Genomic DNA, 24,686 nt, shown 5'->3' with positions numbered 1-24,686 from the left:
ACTTGTCTTGCATACACACGGTCACACAAAGTTGGTCAGAAATTCTGAACGTCAAGAACGCGGTGATGTACAACACGTACGGCGAGCAGAGAAAAATGAAGTTCAGTAGCCAGTGTGGCTCTTCTGCTTGATTCTAAGCATGCGTAGCACTTTGTGCGTCGGAATTGTCTACACACGATCGGAATTTATGCAAACGGATTTTGTTGTCAGAAAATTTTAGATCCAGCTCTCAAACTTTGTGTGTTGGAAATTCTGATGGAAAAAGTCCAATGGAGCCTACACACGGTCGGATTTTCTGACCAACAAGCTCCGATCACATATTTTCCATCGGAAAGTCCGATCCTGTGTACAGGACATAATTCCTTTTTTTTTATTTGGTGAAAAAGTTTAGAATTTTTTTTTTATGTATGATGGCTAACTGGTAAGTGTGCTGGGAAAACATGTATATTGTATTGTTCTGTGATATGCCCTGTTCATGTGCACCTTACTTTTAAAAGCTATTTTTACATTGATCAGAGTGTGTACCATTTTTTCTTTGCTTCTTGGATTTGGTGTAGATACACATTGGAGGTCTTTACCTGCCATTAGGTGAGTCTGGGCTTCTGGCATGTCCCTGCACCCTTAAGGTGGATGGGGGTACGTCAAAGGCATGCCTGCTCTCAATTTGTGGTATACGTCCCAAGTTGGGAGCTCTTTTAACCCTTTCAGATCCGCGCTATAGCCGAATGATGGCTGCAGCGTGGATCTGCTTTGCCGGGAGACCGTCAATAGATGTCCTCCCCTTTGCCAGCTGGCCACGCCCCTCTGGAGGGTGCACTGCAAGCGCTGTCATCCCTTGAGTCAATGAGACACGGGTGATCACAGATCAGAGGAAGGGGTCGATCCCGACCCCTTACCACGTGATCAGCTGTCAGACAATGACAGCTGATCATGTGATGTAAACAGAAGTTTGGTAATCGCTGACAGCGTGAGGAGAAAAAAAACAGATCACCGGCTTCTGTTGAAGGGACATCGGTCCTGAAGAGGAAGAGGCAAATCTGCCTCATATGTGCTCACCAGTACAGGGCCGGTGCTCCCACTAGGCGAACTAGGCAGTCGCCTAGGGCGCACTGCCACCTAGGGGCACAGCCACAGCTGCTGGGTCCCCTCCAGAGGATCGGTTCCCCTCTGGCTGGTGGTGGCTGGTGCAGAGTGTAGCGGGAGGTGGCTCCATATGGCTGGCTGCAGAGTCGCTGGGCGGGGAGAAGGAGCAGGTAGATCTCCCCCTTCTCTGTCTGGAAGGGTGGGCGGCATTGTGCAAGACAGGCAGGATGGATGCACCTAGGCATGGACTGGCCACAGGACACATGCTGGGCCGAGGCCGCCGGGCCACTTGTCCTGGAGGAGCAAGGAGCGAGGAGACAAAAGAAATGCTGCTCCTGCAGCTTATCCAGCCTCTCCGCGGCCGGCCCCCGGAGCCTGGGGGAACCGAATGATCAGCTGAACGGGGGTGGAGCTGGAGGAGGTCTCCCGTGTGTGACTGGTGACACAGACTGCCGTCCGCTGCCTCACATGTGGAGGGAGTGGGAAAGAAGTGCCCCAAGGTAAGAACTTGTCAGGTGGTGGGGGAAGTGCTGGGGAAGAAGGCTTCCAGTCAGACCTTATCACTGGTGTGTGTGACCCCCTCCACTTGGCTGCACCCGTCCTCCTTTCCACCTTGCTCCATCCTTCCACATTGCTCCATTCTGCCACCTTGCTCCATCCCGCCACTTGGCTCCATCCCTCCACCTTGCTCCATCCCTCCACCTTGCTCCATCCCGCCACCTTGCTCCATCCCTCCACCTTGCTCCATCCCTCCTCCTTGCTCCATCCCGCCACCTGGCTCCATCCCTCCACCTTGCTCCATCCCTCCACCTTGCTCCATCCTGCCACCTTGCTCTATCCCGCCACCTGGCTCCATCCCGCCACCTGGCTCCATCCCTCCACCTTGCTCCATCCCTCCACCTTGCTCAATCCCGCCACCTGGCTCCATCCCTCCACCTGTCTCCATCCCTCCACCTGGCTCCATCCCTCCACCTGGTTCCATCCCGCCACATGGCTCCATCCCTCCACCTTGCTCCATCCCTCCAGCTTGCTCCATCCCGCCACCTGGCTCCATCCCTCCACCTTGCTCCATCCCTCCACCTTGCTCCATCCCTCCACCTGGCTCCATCCCTCCACCTGGCTCCATCCCTCCACCTTGCTCCATCCCTCCACCTTGCTCCATCCCTCCACCTGGCTACCCCCTCTCCTGTCCACTTTGCTATATCCTCCCTCCACCTGGTTGCACCTCCCCTCTCCTGTCCACCTGACTCCATCCCTCCACCTGGCTGCACCCCCCTGTCCACCTGGCTATATCCTCCCTCCACCTGGCTGCACCTCCCCTCACCTGTCCACCTGGCTCCATCCCTCCACCTGGCTGCACCCCCCTCCTGTCTACCTGGCTCCATCCCTCCACCTGGCTGCACCCTCCTCTCCTAACTGCCTGGCTCCATCCCTCCACCTGGCTGCACCCTCCTCTCCTGTCTGCCTGGCTCCAACCCTCCACCTGGCTGCACCCTCCTCTCCTGTCCACCTGGCTATATCCTCCCTCCACCTGTCTGCACCCCCTCTCCTGTCCACCTGGCTATATCCTCCCTCCACCTGGCTGCACCCCCTCTCCTGTCCACCTGGCTCTGTCGTTCCCCCACCTGGTTGCACCCCCCCTCTCCTTTCCACCTGACTCCATCCCTCCACTTGGCTGCACCCCCCCTCCTGTCCACCTGGACCAGTTCTGGTGCTAAAGTTATTGAATTCATTTAGATTTTTTTGTGGGGGGGGACGCAAGTAGCCGGTCTAGCCTAGGGTGCAAAATAGTCTAGCACTGGCTCTGCACCAGTACCGCCTGCCAGTGCCACGAATCAGTGCCCACCAATCAGTGCCCACCAGTACATAAGTGAAAGCAATCAGAGCCACCTATCGATGCCCACCAGTGGTGCCAATCAGTGCCTCATCAGTGCCACCTAGAAGTGCTGCCTATCAGTGTCACCTACCAGTGCCGATCAGTGCCCATCACTGCCACCCATCAGTGCCCATCAGTGCCAGCTATCAGTGCCACCTATCAGTGGCACCTATTAGTGCCCTTCAGTGCCACCTATCAATGCCCTTCAGTGCCGCCTATCAGTGCCACCCATCAGTGCCACCTCTCAGTGCCCACCAATGCCACCTATCAGTGACCACCAGTGCCGCCTATTAGTGCCCATCAGTGCCGCCTTATTAGTGCCCATCAGTGTCACCCTATCAGTACCCATCAATGCAGTCTATCAGTGTCCATCAGTGCAGCCTATCAGTGCCAATCAGTGACCATCAGTGCAGCCTCATCAGCGTACATCAATGAAGGAGAAAAATTACCTGTTTGCAAAATTTATTCACAAAATATAAAATGGTTTTGTATTTTTTTTTAAATAGTCTTTTTTAATTTGTTTAACTAAAAATAAAAAACCCAGAGGTGATCAAATACCGCCAAAAGAAAGCTCTATTTGTTGGGAAAAAAATGATAAAAATTGAATTTGGGTACAGTGTTGTATGACCGCGCAATTGTCATTCAAAGAGTGACAGCGCTAAAAGCTGAAAATTTGTCTGGGCAGGAGGGGGGTTTAGACTTTGCAGTGCGGACTTGGCATGGCAGTGTAGATTCCCATATATTTTCAAACCTGTGCAACAAAAAAATTATGAGTTCACATGTGCATTTGAATGGGCTGCAAAACACACTGAACCGTGGAAAAAGTAACATACTGCTTTTAAAGACACACTGCACCAAACTGCATGGTATTATGTGATCTGGCACCCGCAAACATGCTGCATTTGTGAAAATACCTTTCCAACACCTTGTTCTGGTGTGAATGGGCCCTAATACATACTGTAGAAACAGTTTTGATTTATTACAGGTATTCAATATATAGCACCATCAATTTACACAGTGCTTTACATATTTATTATACATTCACATCAGCCCCTATCCTCAAGGAGCTTACAATCTAAGGTCCCTAACTCACACACACACACATATATATATATATATATATATATATATATATATATATATATATATATATAGACACAAGCCAATTAACCTACCAACATGTCTTTGGGGTGTGGAAGGAAACCAAAGTACCCAGAGGAAACCCATCCAGGGAGAACATGCAAACTTTGTGTTGATAGTAGTGTGAATCAAACCAACATTCCTAGTGCTGCTAAGCGGAAGTGGTAACCACTTAGCCAGTGTGGAATGTGCTATTGTTAGTCATTAAGGGGTCAATTCACTAAAGGTTACTGCATGCGATATGGAGGTCATGTCACTAATTTTTTGGAAATATCGCATGAGATAATAAATAAGTCAATTCATCAAAGTAAAATATTAAATGTGAGGTAGATATCACACATTTGTTAAAATAGTGAGAAAAATACTGCAAAAAACATGAGATAAATCATTAAAGTCAATTCACTAAAACACACACATTAGTTATTTATTACCTGGTCTTTCCTGGAGGTATTTTAGAAATGTACACAATAACAATTAGAGGAACTCTGCACTGGCCATGAAGTGAAAAGTATACAATGTATCAGTGTGAAAATGTTCTCCTCTGAGTTTAGGAATGAAAATAAATTGTAACATTTTATCAGAGGGAGATTGTTTTGTGAATGAAAGCACCCTTGAACGTTTTCATAGTTTCACAATATGGCTGTGTGCCAACAATACGAACATAGTGACGTACTAGACATACCACATGGTTTTTCAGCACTTTAGCGCCATCCTTTGGGCTCCTTCTGCTAATTTCGTGTTAGTAGAAGTTTGGTGAGTGTTAATTTGCTCTTTTACTTTCATGTTTTTCATTTAGCGATTTTCAGTTCGCGCTTTTCTTTTTTTTTTCAGTTAAAGGTTTTTAGTAAGCAAAAGACAGTACAAAGTAATGCAACTGTTTGTAACAAAGGTTCATAACATGTAGACTTATTATAGAAGCATACAGTGCCAATATATGTAGCATATTTTCAACTGATTCAGCAGCTATTGCATTGATGGTGTAGTATTTATAATCCTGATTAACTGTATCAAAACTCATTATAAACAGAAGTAGCATAGATGTCAAGAGGCTATATTAAATCAGAATGAAAAGAAAAACAATCCAAAACTAAGAATAAATGAGAAAGAAGAAAAAAATATATATAGAATAATAAAGATGGTTCACAGGTAGGGGATAGGTAGGGGACAGGGGTACCTCTGTGGGGGTGTCATAGGTAAAGTTCTGATCTCTTACTGATGAGATGAAAAGAACGGATTTACAGTAGTCAAACGGCTGGTATATGAATAAGGGTCACCCAAGTGTTTGAGGAGTATTCACCTGGATGTCAGGCTATCATATGCTACAGAGTATTTAAACTGGTACCAGACTGACCATGTTTTGTGTAACTTGTCAGAGGTTTCATTTGCTATAGCTAGTGTTTCTTCCATTTTCAGGATAAGGTTTACTGTATGGGTCCATTCTTTGAGGGAAGGGATCGTAGACAACTTCCAATATTTGAGAATTAGGGATTTTGCAGCAATCAGAAGGTGCTTGGTCAGGGATCATTTGTATCTACCCAGGGGGAAGTTAGAGATATGCAAGAGGCAGCAAGCAGGTGTGAGTTTAATCTTGGTTTCCGTAATGTGGAGGATCAATTTGCAGATTTTGCTCCAGTAGGAAGCTATCTTAGGGCATTCCCACAAGATGTGAAACTCATCACCTCTGTTTTCCCCACATCTCCAGCACAGATTGGAAGCCAACGGGTACCATCATTTTATCTTTTCAGGTGTGGCATACCATTATGTCAGTAGTTTGTAAGAGTTTTCCCATAATCTCGTACTAATCGAGCATTCATGTGCTAAAATGCATGCACTTTCCCATTGGGAGTCAGTGAAGTGCATATAAAGGGCAGCTTCCCATTGGCTTCTGAACCTGGTCGAGTCCATAGATTTGGCTTGTTGGAGATGTGAGTACATCAGGGAGGTGGTCTTTTCAGTCGGTTCACCAGCTTGGCAAACAGATTCAAAGAACGTAAGGTCCCAGGTTAAATTACCTGTCTTATCAAAGTATAAGGAGGTAGTGGTGCAATTGTCTGTAGTAGGGGAGCAGTGTTGTTTGTAGTAAATGCTCCCGAGCCTATGCCAGGGGGAAAGTTTGGGTTGTTGTGAAGCGGCGTTAGTGACCCTGGGGTTGTGGAAATATGGTCTGTCAAGGAGAGTTTACGAAAAATTTTTAGGGTAGTCCCAATTATTGGGTGGTGTTTACGATTCGGGGGGCATTTAGACCAAGGGATCCAAGGAGAGTATTTTAGGGAGAGTTCTGTGGAGCTTTCCTCTAAGGACACCCAATCTTTATTTGATGCATGGCAGTGCCAGTCCACGATTCTTGCCAAATGTGTTGCATAATAGTAAAGCTCAAAATTTGGGAAGCCTAGGCCTCCAGAGGCCTTAGATTTCATAAGTAGTTTCAAGTTGATACGTGGTTTTTTGTGCGCCCAATAAACTCCCACAGAACCATCTGTAACTGTTTGAAGAAACTAGCAAGAATGTCAATTGGTAATGTATGGAAAAGATACAGAAGCCACGGGAGAATTGTCATCTTAACAATGAAAAATGTTTGAGCAACTGGTTAGTGAGGGCCTGTTCTACTTGGCGAAACATTGGTTTGAAGTTGTATTCAAAGACTTTGTTAAGCGTGGGTGTTAGCCAAACCCCTAAGTTTTTTAGTGCATGTGGTACCCATTTCGTGCGATTCCGAGTGTGTTTGGGGATAGGGTGAGATTCATGGCCTCGGATTTGGCAAAATTAATTTTGAGATTGGATATGAGCCATAAACATTAAAAGCTTGTAGTAAATTGGGGATAGAGACATGTGGCTGTGTCAAAAAAAACAAAAGGTCATCTGCGAATGCTGCTACAGTATTTTGTATGTTTTATCATTAATCACGAACCCCTGAACTAATTCATTTTTGTTAATTGTGCGGACAAATGGTTCTAATGTTAGTATCAATAATAAAGGCGACAGGGGGTATCCCTGTCTAGTGCCATTTGAAAACTGTTTCCGACAGGGTGCCATTGATCTTCAGCTTGGCCACTGGGTCTTGGTACAATGATGAAATCCAAGAAAGCATATGTGTTTTCAGGCCTATGTAGGAGCAAGTTGCTAATAAAAAATCCCATGACACCCTGTCGAAAGCTTTCTCTGCATCAGTAGACAAGAGAAGCACTTCAAGTCCAGTTTGGTGGCAGCTATGTATCAGATTAAGGGCCTTTGTGACATTGTCTCTTGCCTCTCTTCCATGAAATCTACTTGTTTGGAATTTTGAGGAAGAAAGGTGCGTAATCGGTTAGCAATAATTTTGGCCAATAGTTTCAGGTCGAGATTGAGCAATGATAAGGATAACTTGCGCACTCTGTTGGGTCCTTGCCTGGTTTGGGAAGTACTGTTACATGTGCCATTAAGGACGTGCTCGGTATTTGTCAGGGGTCCATTAAAAAGTTCAGCGTACGTAACAGTGGGGCAGCAAGAATGTTGGTAAATGTCTTATAATAATGTTCTGTAAGACTGTCAGGTCCTGGGCTCTTTCCAGGTTTGAGGCTTTTTATGGCGGAAAGTAATTCCTCTGAGGATATCAGAGTCTCTAAGGACTCTGCATCCTCATTGGAGAGGACAGGTAAGCCACTTTGCTTCAAATAGTCATGAATTATTTGGTGTTTGTCACCCTTCAAGGTTGACGGTCTGTGCATGTTAGGGATATTGTAGAGCTTAGAGTAATATTTTTGAAAACTGTCAGCTATTTTGTCTGTGCGATTATGTAGAGTGCCATCTTCTGACTTAATCGCCTAGATATTAGAGGCTAATGAGGCTTATTTTAAGGCTCTGGACAGATATTTTCCTCCTTTATCCAATGCTCATAGTAAATCTTTTTTTTTACGGAATAGGGCACATTTGTCTTTAAAATCTAGCAGGTCCTGAAGGCTCTGTCGTGCCACCGCAGATTTTTCTCCTAAAGAGCGCTTGTGGAGCATCTCCAGTTTAGCTATTTTAGTAGCTAAGGCTGAGAGGTGACGTTCCGAGTCCTGTTTGCGTTGGGCCCCTATTTTTATAAATTCTCCTCTGAGTATACACTTATGTGCTTCCCAAATTTATAGGGGAGAAAAGTCTTCTGTGCAATTTTCCGCAAAATAATTACGCATAGTGTCAGTTGTCTTTTGGAGTGCATCAGGGTCTGTTAGAATGGAAGGATTTAATCTCCACATGTAAGGTTTAGTGCGGGGTTCAGGGGGTGTCAGAGTAATTGAGACAGGAGCATGGTCAGAGTATGTCTGTATGCTGGTTTGAGCATCAATTAGGGTCGGGAGGTTTCTCTGTGCGACGAAGACATAGTCTATGTGCGTGTACCTATCATGAGGTGATGAATAGTATGTATAATCCTTGCCCGTCAGGTTGAGCACGCACCATGAATCTATAACGGTCAAAGATTGCAGTGACATTTTAATGTTTTTCAAGATGCAGTACGTTAAGCTGGAATTTCCCGAGGAGGTGTCTTGTAAGGGGTTCAAGGCAACGTTAAAGTCTCCCCCCTGGATAATACATCCTGAGGCAAAACTTTTAAGCTCTTCAATAAAACGTCTGCAAAACTGAGCACAAGCTTTATTGGGAAAATAGACATTAGCCAATGTCAAAGGCATGGAGCCCCATGTGCCTTTAAGAAGTAGCTATCTACTCTCAGTATCCGCCAGTTGCTGAGTGACCTCAAATACTGCCGATCTGCTAATAAGAATAGAAACCCCTTTGCAGGTACAGTTAGTTGCATAGTATGCTTTTGGAAAGTATTTATGATACAGGGTTGGAATTTTCCCTGTTTGGAAATGCGTTTCCTGTAAGAAAACGAAAGAGGGCTTCACTTTGTAAAGTTCCCTCATAAGGGACGTCCACTTTTATGAAGTGTTTAACCCCCTCACGTTATGGGATATTAAAGAGGGGTCCTTCCCCAAGGAGGAATAGGCCATGGTGGCTATGTGTGGTTATACCTATGAGACCACAGGGAAAAAAGGAAAAAAAAAAGGAGGGTGGGGGATGGGCAAGGTAGAAAACAAAGCAAAGAAGGTGAGAAAAATACCCCTGTAAAGGGCTAGGGGTATAAAGATAAGGTGGAGTATCTGCCTACAGCGGCTGTCGCTGTAAGCTCTTGTTCAGGTGTGAGCTGTAACAGTGCGATTATAGTCGCACTGTACTGCCCACCTGTGGGGGTACGTGTGAGGCACCAGCTAGAGAGATGGCAAGTCATTATTTATCTATACACAAAATTCAACAAACAGATATGTAACTTAACATCTAAAAGAACTGGTCATGAGAGACCCGCAGCCAAAAAAAGGCAAAAAAAATTGCAACATTTTTTTTAAAGAAAAAAGAAGATAACATGCATTTAAAGCTTCAATAAAACCTCTGCCTCGCCTGCAAAAAGAGCAGCATTAGTGCACACTAGGGATGAGCCAAACACCCCCCTGTTCGGTTTGCACCAGAACATGCGAACAGGCAAAAAATTTGTCCAAACGCGCGAACACCGTTAAAGTCTATGGGACACGAACATGAATAATCAAAAGCACTAATTTTAAAGGCTTATATGCAAGTTATTGTCATAAAAAGTGTTTGGGGACCTGGGTCCTGCCCCAGGGGACATGGATCAATGCAAAAAAAAGTTTTAAAAACGGCCGTTTTTTCAGGAGCAGTGATTTTAATAATGCTTAAAGTGAAGCAATAAAAGTGTAATATCTTTTTAAATTTTGTACCCGGGGGGTGTCTATAGTATGCCTGTAAAGGGGTGCATGTTTCCCGAGTTTAGAACAGTCCGACAGCAAAATGACATTTAAAGGAAAAAAAGTCATTTAAAACTACTCACGGCTATTAATGAATTGCCAGTCCGACAATACACATAAAAGTTCATTGATAAAAACGGCATGGGAATTCCCCACAGGGGAGCCCTGAACCAAAAAAAAAAAGATGTGGGGGTCCCCCTAAATTCCATACCAGGCCCTTCAGGTCTGGTATGGATTTTAAGGGGAACCCCGTGCCAAAATTTTTTTTAAAAATGGCGTGGGGTCTCCCCAAAAATCCATACCAGACCCCTATCCAAGCATGCATCCTGGCAGGCCGCAGGAAATGAAGGGGGGGACGAGAGAGCGTCCCCCCCTCCTGAACCCTACCAGGCCACATGCCCTCAACATTGTGAGGGTGCTTTGGGGTAGCCCCTCAAAACACCTTGTCCCCATGTTGATGGGGACAAGGGCCTCATCCCCACAACCCTTGCCCGGTGGTTGTGGGGGTCTGCGGGCGGGGGGGGCTTATCAGAATCTGGAAGCCCCCTTTAATAAGGGGACCCCCAGGTCCCAGCCCTCCCCCCTGTGTGAAATGGTAAGGGGGTACCCCTACCATTTCACAAAAAAAGTTTCAAAAATGTTAAAAATGACAAGAGACAGTTTTTGAATATTCCTTTATTTAAATGCTTCTTCTTTCTTCTATCTTCTTTCTTCTATCTTCCTTTGGTTTCTTCCTCCATCTTCTTCTTCTTCTGGTTCTTCTGGTTCTTCCGCCGGTGTTCTTTCTTCCGCCGGTGTTCTCGTCTGGCATCTTCCTCCTCAGCACCGGCGTCTTCTTCCCTTCGTCTTCTGGGTCGCTCCGCATCCAGCATGATGGGATGGGAGGCTCCCGCTGTGTGATGCTTCTCCTCTTATGACGGTTCTTAAATAATGGAGGGCGGGGCCACCCAGTGCCCCACCCCCCTGACGCACGGGGATTTCCCTGTGGCACTCCCCGTGACATCAGAGGGGGGCGGACAGGGAAATCACCGTGTGTCAGAGGGGGGCGGGTCACCAGGTGGCCCCACCCTCCATTATTTAAGAACCATCAGAAGAGGAGAAGCGTCACACAGCGGGAGCCTCCCATCCCATCATGCTGGATGCGGAGCGGCCCAGAAGATGAAGGGAAGAAGACGCCAGTGCCGCGGAGGAAGAACCAGAAGAACCAGAAGAAGATGAAGATGAAGGAAGAAACCGAAGGAAGATAGGAGAAAGAAGATAGAAGAAAGAAGAAGCATTTAAATAAAGGAATTGTCAAAAACTGTCTCTTGTCATTTTTAACATTTTTGATACTTTTTTTGTGAAATGGTAGGGGTACCCCTTACCATTTCACACAGGGGGAGGGCCGAGATCTGGGAGTCCCCTTGTTAAAGGGGGCTTCCAGATTCCAATAAGCCCCCCGCCCTCAGACCCCCACAACCACCGGGCAAGGGTTGTGGGGATGAGGCCCTTGTCCCCATCAACATGGGGACAAGGTGTTTTGGGGGGCTACCCCAAAGCACCCTCCCAATGTTGAGGGCATGTGGCCTGGTACGGTTCAGGAGGGGGGGCGCTCTCTCATCCCCCCTCTTTTCCTGCGGCCTGCCAGGTTGCGTGCTCGGATAAGGGTCTGGTATGGATTTTTGGGGAGACCCCACGCCATTTTTTTTTAATTTTGGCACGGGGTTCCCCTTAAAATCCATACCAGACCTTAAGGGTGTGGTATAGATTTTGAGGGGGACCCCACGCCATTTTTTTTTTTTTTTTTATTTTGGCTGGGGTTCTCCTTAATATCCATACCAGTAAACAAAACAAAAAAAAACAAAACATAATAATATTATTCTTTATATCACTAGAAAAAAAAAGCCTTTGAAAATTTGTTCATTATCACCAGCAAAGCAGCTTCATTATTATCCCATTAAAGAGGAAGAGATTGTGCGCTGCATTTGGAGATTTCATAATTTGCCACGTCACGAATGTTAATTCTCCATTACAAATACTAGTTTACAAGACCAACCGCTTCTGCTTCCGAGCATGCGTGTTTGTACTTTGCACTTTTGTGCGATGGACTTGTGTACACACGATCGGAAAATCTGACAACACACATTTATTGGCGGAAAATTTGAAGACATGCTAGCCAACATTTGTTGGCAGAAAGTCTGACAACAATTGTCCGATGGAGCATCCACTCAGTCGGATTTTCCGCCAACAGCCTGACATCGAACATTTCCCGTCAGCAAAATTGAAGTGCTAAATATCGCAAAATATTGCAAACAATGTGGTATTTATCTCTTAGTGAATTGACCCCTAAGTGTGTTGGAGAATTTTTTGAAATATAATTTTCTGTGATCTGTCCTGCCAATGTGCTCCATAAGCCAGGCACTAGCCAGGCATTAGTTTTTTTTTTGTTTAACCCAGCAGGTTGAATTAAAAAAAAAAACTGTCAGCTCCAGTCGGAGCTGTTGTATTAATCATGCTAGGTTAGTTCAGCGATCTCCCCCACTGAGCTGTGTGTTCTGACAGGGTGGCAGGCCCCCCGCCAGAACCCTCCGGTCAGTGTTCTCTGCCATTGGCTGAGAGCGCTGGTCAGGAGTCGATCAGATGCTGGTTTTCCAGCATGCACATCCAACAAGCCAGCCGAATGACCAGCTTCTGTCGGACAGACCAACATACACAGGAGCCAAATGTCGGCCATTTTTTTTTAACCGCCCGTTGTCCAGCGACATTCGGCCCATGTATATCCAGCTTTACTTTAAAAGCCAATTATAAACTGATCAAAGACGTTTTTACTTTGCTTGTCAGATTTAATATTTCCAGCTAATTTCTATAAGCAGGAACATCTAAATATGAACCCCTCCCTTCTTTGTATCTAATAACATTTATTCACAGTCACCTTGAACAATGATGTTTATGGATTTTTATTCATATGAAATATAAAGCCTAATACACAGAAGCCAGATGTCAGGCCGACGTCTGGAGAGGGTCCAACAGAAGGTGGCCATTAGGCATGACCGAAAAAGGTCTGCTGACCGGCTCCTGGCTGAGTGGGCTGACCGGAGTGTTCTGGGCCAGTGCTGGGACAAGGCCATTTGGTGCCCAGGGCGAAGATGGCAAACTGCGCCCCCCCCCCGTTTTTCATTTAGATATCCCCGCACAAAGTCAAGGACGTCGTATGACAACCGGCGGGCGGGAAGTGGTTAAAACGCGTTTTTTTTTTAACACAAAGTTGTCCATTTATACAATATTTCTAACACATAACATGTACATACCAAAAATGACACCCCAAAATAGATTCTCCTACTCCTCCTGAGTACGGCGATACCACATGTGTGAGACGTCCACAGCCTGGCCACATACAGAGGCCGAGTATGGCCGAGCATGGCTGGGTATGGCCGAGCATGGCTGGGTATAACTGAGCATGGCTGGGTATAACTGAGCATGGCTGGGTATGGCAGAGTTTGGCTGTGTATCACGAGTATTGCAGACTATGGCTGGATATGGAAGGGTATGGCTGGGTATCACCGAGTATTGCAGAGTATGGCGGGTATTGCAGAGTGTGGCGAGGTATTGCAGAGTATGGCGGGGTATTGCAGAGTATGGCAGGGTATCGCCGAGTATCACAGGGTATTGCAGGGTATTGCTTGGTATTGAGGGGTATTGCAAAGTATTGCAGAGTATTGCGGGGTATTGCAGGGTATTTCGGGGTATTGCAGGGTATTGCAGAGTATTGCACAGTATTGTGGGGTATTGCAGAGTATTGCACAATGTTGCAGGGTATTGCAGAGTATTGCACAGTATTGTGGGGTATTGCAGAGTATTTCACAGTGTTGCGGGGTATTGCAGAGTATTGCACAGTGTTGCGGGGTATTGCAGAGCATTGCGGGGTATCGCCGAGTATCACAGAGTATATCTGGGTATTGCAGAGTATTGTGGGGTATTGCAGAGTACTGCACAGTGTTGCAGGGTATTGCAGAGTATTGTGGGGTATTGCAGAATATTGCACAGTATTGTGGGGTATTGCAGAGTACTGCACAGTGTTGTGGGGTATTGCAGAGTATTGCGGGGTATTGCAGAGTATTGCGGGGTATTGTGGGGCATTGCGGGGTATTGCAGAGTATTGCGGGGTATTGTGGGGCATTGCAGAGTATTGCACAGTATTCTGGGGCATTGCAGAGTATTGTGGGGCATTGCAGAGCATTAGGAATGGCTGAGCATGGATGGATGGCTGGATGTCACTGAGCAGCGCTGTGGGCACTACACATCCAGCCCAGAGCGCTGCGAGAGGGGAATTCTGGGAGGACGTCATAGTACGTCCTCCCAGAGTTAAGCAACCGCCCTGTAGCCGTCAGTCGGCTATGGGCCGGTTGTTAAGTGGTTAAACAGCAGCGGTGGTCATTGGTCATTAACCTCGCCTCAGCCTCCTCCCCTCCCCCAATCCAGCCATTTATTAATCTGTTTTTTAGTGTTTACTTACACAAGTTCAGACTCAGAAGTTCTGAGTCTGAACTTGTGTAAGTAAACACTAAAAAACAGATTAATAAATCTGAGGCTGAGGCAAGGTTAATGACCAGTGACCACCACTGCTGAAGATCTGAGTCAGAACACTGGCAGTGGCACACACTGGCACTGCAATCTTCTACCTTCGCTTCCTTCCAGATTGAATCCAGCAGCAGCTACTAGAGCCTGCCAGCCAGCCAGGCAGGCAGCAGCTTCTCAGCTCGGCTCGGCTCGCTTGCTCCTTGAGGTGACAGCGCGCCAACACAGCTCCCGCCTCCCTGCGCTTCTCTGCATCCTCCCACCTCGCCTCCGGCCGTGTGTGATGTCACGGCGCTGGCAGGGACTACGGCACTCCTCCGTATGGGAGTAAACTGTAACAGTGTAGTTTGTGCTGAGGGAAGGGAGGATGCAGGTGCACACGAAGGCAATTTGTACAGTGCCGCTGGGGACTGTAAATGCACTGGACTGTAGACAGTAGTTGTAGGCGGGCGGCGGCCGTGGCAGAACGTCACCTGCAGGCTGCGCCCCCCCTATAGCAAATGGTAGCGCCCAGGGCACGTGCCCCTTCCGCCCCTGCCTTGTACCGGCCTTGTTCTGGGCTGTCCCCCTGTAAGAACACAATAGAACAGCAGGGGAGATCGCTGTACTAATGTCAGATAGTTAGTACAGCGGCTCCTCCTGCCCACTGGGTTGAATGAAAAAAAACTACTAGTGTGTACAGGGCCTAAAGAGGAGCTCCAGGCTCCTTCAGTATTTGCAGCAGCTGCAAATACTTTAGCTGCTGACTTTTAATATTAGGACATTTACCTGTCCAGGCAGCCCATGGTATCCTCACCCAAGCCAATTTTTCAATTATTTATCAGGTGCTGCCACCACCATCTCCTCTGAGGGAAACTGACAGTGTCAAATGTAGTAGCGTATTGTGCCTGAACAACTTTACCTAATGTAGTTTTATGTAGCATATACATAACACAGTATATGTTTACTGTGGTACGTGAACCAACTGAGTAAAAATGTTTTAATGTGCCAGATAGGACTGAAAGTAGAAAAGAGCAAGTAGGCTAGCAAATTTTAAATCACTGAAAAAATGTTTCTGTTCAAGTCCTGACATCCAGCCATGGCTCACACTATATATAACAAAGATTAATAACTGTGCACAGTGCAGTAGCCTTCTTGCAATTCTTGTTTGTTATATTATCCACTTTATTATATCCAAACGTAAGGTAGATTTTGTACCAAAGTTCCCAGCACAGTCTGTTACACAGAATGCTGTATATTAGGTTAATAACATACTTGATAGGTAAGCATGATATCTTCTTTAAAAGCCCTTCAATTTGCTGTTTGCATTCTCAGTTCTGACACAGACACACACACTTACTGGCTCTCTGTCACACAGTGTTCAATACCATGGTTCACAATTGCACTCACAAATTTTTCATGAGAATTTCTCCCAATCTTTGTACTTGTTCACTCTTTCTACATGAATTCCAATTGAATTTCAAGAATTTATAGATTACCTGTACGTTCTACAACACCACCTCTGCAATGGCACGATACACAGGTTTTGCTGATCCACCACACCCTGGTTTCTTGACTATTTAAAGAACTAAGACTTCTGAAATTTATTTTAAGCAAGCCTTTGATTGTATTTCTAATTTCTGCTATTGATTAACATACAGTAGCTCCACCTGCAAGGCGATTTTTTAACTATCACCCTGACAGATTTTATGCAGTACTAGCCATGTTTCCCTATGGTGTGGTCAGCAGGGATATGTCTGATGCTGGAATACATTTATTATATTTCAGTTTTATTAAGCACCATTTTTTTGCTATTTCTGTATCTTTATGATGAAATATATGGAGACGAATGAATTTTTGTTCTTGACTGTGTTCACTCCTCCTCATCAACAGCATGTCATGGTCTGATTATAATATATATACAAAATTTAAGAGGGTGGACAGCGTCAGCATATGATAGTTATGCAAGTAACCAATTGGATCCCAACAAAACCATCAATCTAATGAATAAATAATACAAAGGGGTTACAGCACAAAAAGGTATAAACATATAACCAGTAATATAGTTACTTCAGGTACCCTTCCCTTTATAGTTACCAACATGCACCATGCAGTGAGATGAAAATAAGAGGGCTCAGATCCTAAAAAGGTTGACATATACAACACATGAGATACCAAAGAGGCATTCCCACCTATTAACCTTTTTGAGATCCACCTGGTTACTTGCATAGATATTTTTTGCTGGTGCTGTCCATACAATTACATTTTGTGTTTTTCCCAATTGTGGATGTGCATGGCTCAATTTTGGTCCAGAGCGGTTTTCACTCCATATTGGCACTATATGTTTATATTTTCTAATATTTTTTTTTTGTAGCCATTTTAGCAAATAAGAGTTGTTAAGATAGAATAGGGACTGGCCAGAGATGGATAATTTTGACACAGTTGGTCAGCTTGAACATGCATTGCAATATATGGTAACTAAGAATCCTAATAATTTATAAGCTAAAATTTACTATAGATAAGGGTTAATAGGTGGTAACACTTTTCAGTATCTCATGTGTTGTATATATCAAGCGATTTAGGTCTTATGCCCCATACACACGGTCGGACTTTGTTCAGACATTCCGACAACAAAATCCTAGGATTTTTTCCGATGGATGTTGGCTCAAACTTGTCTTGCATACACACGGTCACACAAAGTTGTCGGAAAATCCGATCGTTCTGAAAGCGGTGACGTAAAACACGTACGTCGGGACTATAAACGGGGCAGTGGCCAATAGCTTTCATCTCTTTATTTATTCTGAGCATGCATGGCACTTTGTCCGTCAGATTTGTGTACACACGATCGGAATTTCCGACAACGGATTTTGTTGTCGGAAAGTTTTATATCCTGCTCTCAAACCTTGTGTGTCGGAAAATCCGATGGAAAATGTGTGATGGAGCCTACACACAGTCGGAATTTCCAACAACAAGGTCCTATCACACATTTTCCATCGGAAAATCCGACCGTGTGTACGGGGCATTAGTCCTAGTATTTTCATCTCACTGCATGGTGCAGGTTGGTAACTTTAAAGGATCCACACACACCAAATTGCATTTTTTACAAATAAAACACCACTTTGCCCATTGAGCATCTAAATGCAGCTGAAATAAATGACTAAAAATACATAGTAGTACCCCAATATCAATAGAGTTATTGCCCCATATTCCCAAGGCATACTTACTAAAATACATAGCCATTAGGGATAAGCCGAACACCCCCCGATTCAGTTCGCACCAGAACATGCGAATAGACAAAAAATTTGTGCGAACATGCGAACACCATTAAAGTCTATGGGACAAGAATGTGAAAAATCAAAAGTGTTCATTTTAAAGGCTTATATGCAAGTTATTGCCATACAAAGTGTATGGGGACCCGGGTACTGCTCAAGGGGACATGAATCAATGCAAAAAAAGTTTTTAAAACAGCCGTTTTTTCAGGAGCAGTGATTTTAATAATGCTTAAAGTGAAACCATAAAAATTAAATATTCCTTTAAATATTGTGCCTGGGGAGTCCCCTTATTTTGCCTGTAAAGTAGCGCTAACAGGGGTCATAATACCTGTGTAGTGTAAGCACCTGAGTGTTGTCTGAGTAGTGTGTGGATCGTTAGTACTTGTTTATTGTGTAATGTGAGTGCACGTAGGTCTGCGAGTGCACGTAGGTCTGCGAGTACCTGTGTATTGTCTTGTTGAGTACCTGTGTATTGTCTTGTTGAGTATTAGTGTTAGGAAGCTAGCTGTTAGGTAATTTGGACAGAGTATAATCCCCAATCCTCATTAAATTTAATAGGTACGATGCCTGGCGGGTGTGGAGAGGTGACTTGTTGTACATCTTGCGGCATGTATGCGTTCCTTGATCATCCAATCGAGGGTGAATACTGCTGTGCAAAATGTAAGCACATTGTTTCCCTGGAAGCCCAGGTTCTGAATCTGAGGAAGCAACTGTCAGCACTGAGAAGTCCCTCCATACTAAAGGAGAGCCAGGAATGTACACGGCAGGTGCCGGCTGGGGCCAGCACAGAGGTTAGTGGAGACAAAGGGGTGCAGGCATTAGCAAAGAGTAGATAGATGACAGTCAGGGGGAAGTGCCAGGAAGGCCAATCCAGGGCTGTAGCATCCCAATAAGTACACTCCAATGAGTGACATTGGTGAAACCAGTCAGGGACCAGCACTGCTGGAGCTGAGGGACTCTCCTAGCTGCCGGGGGAAGAACAGTGATAGTGGGGGGGGGGAGCACAGGGAAAGAAAAGACAGATTCTGGTGGTAGGGGACTCAATTCTTAGAAGGACAGAGAGGGTAATCTGTAACAAAGACCTGAAGTGCCGAACAGTATGTTGTCTACTGGGCGATTGGGTTCGACACATCACGGATCTGGTGGACTGATTACTGGGAGGGGCTGGGGAAGACCCAGCTGTCATGGTGCACGTTGGCACCAATGACAAAGTCAGAGGCAGATGGAGTGTCCTAAAGAACGATTTTAGGGGCTTAGGAGCTAAATTGAGTAAAAGGACCTCCAAGGTAGTATTCTCAGGAATACTACTGGTACATTGAGCCACACCAGAAAGGCAGAGGGAGATTAGGGAAGTAAACCAATGACTGAAGAGCTGGTATAGTAAGGAGGGGTTTGGTTTCCTGGAGGACTGGGCCGACTTCTCAGTCGATAAACGGTACTATAGAAGGGACGGACTGCACCTAAATGAGGAGGGTGCAGATCAGCTGGGAATAAAGATGACCAAAAAGTTAGAGGGGTTTTTAAACTAGGCGATCGGGGGGGGGAGGGTCCAGAGGTAGAGATAGTCAGCACGGAACATATTCCAGAGGGTAGTATTGGGGGCATTAGTGGTAGGTTGACCAAAGCACATAAACCCAAGGTAAGTATAGTAGCAAGTCCTAGTTGCAATCTCGGAACACCCAATAAGAGAATAATATGCGACCGGTCTAAACTACGTAGCATGTTCACCAAAGCCAGGAGCCTGGCGAACAAGATGGGTGAACTAGAGATACTGTTATACGAGGAGGATTTGGATTTTGTGGGAATCTCAGAGACCTGGTTCAACAGCTCTCATGATTGGCTGGCAAACATTCAAGGGTATACCCTTTATCGCAAGGATAGAGAGGGTAAAAAAGGGGGAGGGGTATGCCTATATATCAAGAATAATGTACAAGTGAATGTGAGAGATGACCTCACTAAGGGAGTTAGGGAGGAGGTGGAATCCTTATGGCTAGAGCTCCAAAGGGATGAAGCTAAGGGGAAAATAATACTGGGAGTATGCTAAAGGCCCCATAACCTGAGGGAGGAAGGGGAGACAGATCTCCTATCACAATTTGGATTAGCAGCAAGAATGGGAAGTGTTATCATAATGGGGCATTTTAACTATCCAGACATAGACTGGGCGGAGGGAACCGCACATTCATCTAAGGCTCGCCAGTTCCTAAATGTCTTGCAGGACAATTTTATGGATCAGATGGTAGACGCACCAACTAGAAATAAAGCATTACTGGATCTACTGATTACCAACAATACAGACCTGATCACGAATGTGGAAATACAACATACAAAAAACAGGGCACTTTTTCTCCTGCCCGTAAATGCCCGTAGCAGGGGAAAAGTGGCAGCAAAAATTGGCTGACCGGCTCGGCTCAGAACTGCACATGCGCAGTTCTCGGAGATGCCCGAGAACCAACTGCCCGAGATGATCTGATCCAATCTGCACATCTGCCGCTATGACAATTGCTCCGCCCACTACCGCCTCTCAGCCAAGCAGCATTTAGAGCTGTACTGTAGCCCGCCCTCCTTCCACAGACCATCACATTTGACAAGAAGATGCAGGCAGCCGAAAGTGTGGCTGTACTGTATTGAGGCAGCCGGAAGTCTGCTCTGTTCCCTGCGCTTTACCATTACCAGACCAGTAAGTGCTTTCAATACTTTGTGATCTTGTCACATAACTGTGTGTGAAGTTGAATCAGGTAAACAGATTTGAAGCATCGGCATCCGGCAGATGTGGGCTGGGAATGGGAAGCAGTAAGCAGCAGTCTCTTTATTTTGTTTGCTGGGCGGGCTGAGGCTCTTTCTATGGAGGCACGGCAGTCTGTTTGTCTCTATCTGTGGGGAGATGTGGGAGCAGTCTCTCTCTCTCTGTGGTGATGTGGGAGCAGTCTCTCTCTCTGTGGGGAGATGTGAGAGCAGTCTCTCTCTCTGTGGGGTGATTTAGGAGCAGTCTCTCTCTGTGGGGAGATGTGGGAGCAGTCTCTCTCTGTGGGGTGATGTGGGAGAAGTCTCTCTCTCTCTGGGGTGATGTGGGAGCAGCCTCTCTCTGTGGGGTGATGTGGGAGCAGTCTCTCTCTCTCTGGGGTGATGTGGGAGCAGTCTCTCTATGTGGGGTGATGTGGGAGCAGTCTCTCTCTGTGGGGTGATGTGGGAGCAGTCTCTCTCTCTCTCTGGGGTGATGTGGAAGCAGTCTCTCTCTGTGGGGTGATTTGGGAGTGGTCTCTCTCTGTGGGGTGATGTGGAAGCAGTCTCTTTCTGTGGGGTGATGTGGGAGCAGTCTCTCTCTGTGGGGAGATGTGGGAGCAGTCTCTCTCTGTGGAGAGATGTGGGAGCAGTATCTCTCTCTCTCTCTCTCTGGGGTGATGTGGGAGCAGTCTCTTTCTCTGTGGGGAGATGTGGGAGCAGTCTCTCTCTCTCTCTCTCTCTGTGGAGATGTAGGAGCAGTCTCTCTGTCTCTGTGGGGTGATGTGGGAGCAGTCTCTCTCTATGGGGAGATGTGGGAGCAGTCTCTCTCTGTGGAGAGATGTGGGAGCAGTATATCTCTCTCTCTCTCTGGGGTGATGTGGAAGCAGTCTCTTTCTCTGTGGGGAGATGTGGGAGCAGTCTCTCTCTCTCTGGGGAGATGCAGGAGAAGTCTCTCTGTCTCTGTGGGGTGATGTGGGAGCAGTCTCTCTCTCTTTGGGGACAGACATTAAGGAGAAATCTCTCCAGTTTGGCATAGGTGACAAAATAATCACGAGTTACAATATTCTGCCTTTTTCTATGCTGAAAATAAGGGATATGTATTTTGACTTAAAGCAGAGTTCCACCTAAAAATGGAACTTCTGCTTTAAGTGTTGGTGACTCCCTGACATGCCAAATGGAATGTAATTTTTTTGGGGGAAGGGGATACCCTGTTTTTAAAGGCACCCAGCACCCACTCCCCAGGCGCCGGAAGGAAGATCACCTCTCCCCTTTCCTCCCTGCAATCTTCTGGGACACGTCACAGGTCCCTGAAGATTGCCCGGCCATTCACAGTGTGCAGCATGGCTTGCACATCAGCAGTGCATGCCAGGCTGTGAAGCCACAGCCAGGCACCCATAGTTAGAATGTCGGCACCGCAGAGAGGAGGGGGAGAGGAGCGAGGCTTTGTGCACCCGCATCGCTGGTCTGTTGGACAGGTAAGTGTTTGATTATTAAAAGTCAGCAGCTACTCTTTTTGTAGCTGCTGACTTTAAAATGGGTGGAACTCCGCTTTAATATCTACCTTAAATGACATTTCTAGTTGAACGTGTTACTTGTTTGTAGCCTAAATACTGAAATTTGCACTTAAAACAGGTTTTTCAACTTTTGGAAATGCCAGTAAAAATGTTGGTGTGCGAGTAAAGTTTTAGTGCTGTATCAGTACATTTCAATCTGGTAGGTTGGCAACACTGGTAGGCCCACATCCTGTATGGGCAAGCAGATACTCACTGACAGGAAGAAAGAATGAACTACCACGGCGCTCCACAGCGCCATCGTAGTTCATTGAAAACTACAAGCCGACAGCTACAAAGGCTACCAGACCTTGTAGTTTTCCGTTCACAGGACACTGAATGATTGATGTGGCCAGGCGGACGGAACTCCGCCTGGCCACTTCTTTTAAATTGTAACAGCTAGTGGGGGGGCAGGGGGAGATCCCCGCTAGCTGTCAGAATGGGGATCAGGGAGGTGTGGGGCTAGTCCTGAATATGGGTGTAACATGTAACATGTTATGAAAGTTTAACCTTTTCCTGTAAAGTGGTCATGTGACCAATCCGAATTGCTCTTCTACCCCAGAAGCCTTAAGAAAAGAAGGGGAAGAAGAGCGGGGCTTTCAAGTCCTCACACCACTGCACTGACTGCAGCAGGGGCAGCTAACCACCAATGCAGGTAAGTATAGTGGGGACCGAGGGGTGGTGAAGGTGTAGGGTGCTAGTCCACCTTTTCATATTTTGTGAAAAAGTGAACTTAAGAAATATTACATACTGGGCAAATTGCATTTTCTACCACAACAGATGCAGGCAGAAGTGTTCATTTATTCTAGTATGGGATTTCAACTTCTTATTTTAAAACAATAGCCTACAATGTTGTTGGAGCAGAGCTCATCTAGATGTGCAGTGAATAATGCTCTTGGATTCTGTAGGCTGTACCTGTGCCAGTTTGTGTCATTTTAAAAAAATGTGGAGAGAAAGTTCCTCGGAGCCCAACATTTCCGACATGAATGTGAGTGTTATCTTTTATTGCAGAGCTTCTCTTAAAGGCTAAATTTGACTTCAGAGCCTTTGTAAATTGAGACCGTGAAAGTATTGTTTCCTCCAGCTGGTTGGGGCATTATAAAGAACCAAATGCACATCAATAAAGTACACAACAACAACAACAATTTAACGCAACAGATATCATTGCTCATAGTAGAGCAAATTTGAGAACTGGGAAAATTAGATAACATGCATTTTAATTATGTTAATATAATTCTTAGATCTGTAATTAGGTTTCATGTTTTCCTAGGAATCAATTGGGACCTTTGTATTCTAGGTTGGTATATTAATGATGTGAAAAGGATGTATATGAGAAAAAAAAAGTACACAACACAAGTAGAAATATGCCCATATTGCAGCTGCCAGAGCTAGATCATTTACATTTTGTGAGGATATATAAACAATTTGCAAGTGCATTGTGAGTTCTGAAGAAAAATTCATAGAAAATATAAAGATAAATTATTGGATGCAAATGGTTGATATGGTCGTAAACTGGAGTAAATTAGCTAAGACTGCACAACAGATTTATCTTCTTTTTATATGAATTCCTCTCAGTGGGGCTTGCGTGGTGAAATACTTACTTTCTTCCCCACGCATGAGAATTTCACTGTGTAACCCTTCCTAGTACCTCACAGCTAAACATCCTAGGCCAGGTCTACTTCCTAGTGCTCATTCAAGTAGTGGACCTATTAATTCCTATGGATAGTCCATTCTATGCTGGATCCCCCATTAGTATCAGGGTTGCAAAGGTCGCACTTGTGACCAGGCCATGGCGTTCCTCCACCGTGGGGGGCCAAGATGGCAAGAAGGGGGGCCACTGCAGAACATATGAAAGGGTTCTGCTGCAGGGCCACAAGGCTCAGTTCACACTGCTGTGACCCCAAACTCATGCTCATGTGTAAGGTAAAGTCTACAGGCTTGGAAAGATCAATTTGTGGGGGCGTGTCCGGCCGGCGGAGAAGATGGCCGCATAGCTGAGAGCTCCCGTTACCTCACGCTCCAGCAACAGCACAGCGATGACTAGGAGAGGTTCTCCGAGCTCTGACACCACTCACAGATCCGGCAGTTACCCCGAGCAGCTATGTCTAAAAGGAGGAAAGCCAACAAACTCCCCCAGCGCCTCACGGACTTCTATCCCGCGGCAGCACCGCATGATAGACAAGATGGCGCCGGCACCTGCTCCAGCACTGCGACCCGCTCTCATCCCGGCAAGCAGAATGCATTGAGTCATGTCTCCACTTCTCAGGTGGACCTGGGAGAGCTCTCACCCCCCTCTACCCCCACTATGCGCAGCCCAGCTAAAACCAGACAGCGCAGGGAGGGAGAAGAGTTCTCCTCTGGGCTGCAGCATGTCACCTCACAGATTTCCACACACTCGGAGCCCTTGATTGATGGATTCCCAGCCACAGATCAAACAATATCAGAGAACACTATGAAAAATATGCTGTTATCCCTCAGGAACACCCTGTTTCATGACTTCTCAGATATGTTTGCATCTTTAAACGATATAGTTCACAATCACACTAATCGACTCCACAACCTAGAATCTAAAATAGCTGATCTCTATACTACTCACAATGATCTAGTTGACGCATATGCTGATCAGGAATCAGAGATGCAACGCCTTCAAAATAAAATGGCGGATTTAGAAGACCGTTTGAGGTGGAACAATATTAAGTTCAGAGGGATCCCTGAATCTGTTCCACCGAATGAA

This window comes from Aquarana catesbeiana, linkage group LG03, assembly GCF_042186555.1.
Source record: "Aquarana catesbeiana isolate 2022-GZ linkage group LG03, ASM4218655v1, whole genome shotgun sequence".
Lineage (NCBI taxonomy): Eukaryota > Metazoa > Chordata > Amphibia > Anura > Ranidae > Aquarana > Aquarana catesbeiana.
Note: the sequence above shows the minus strand (reverse complement) of the source record.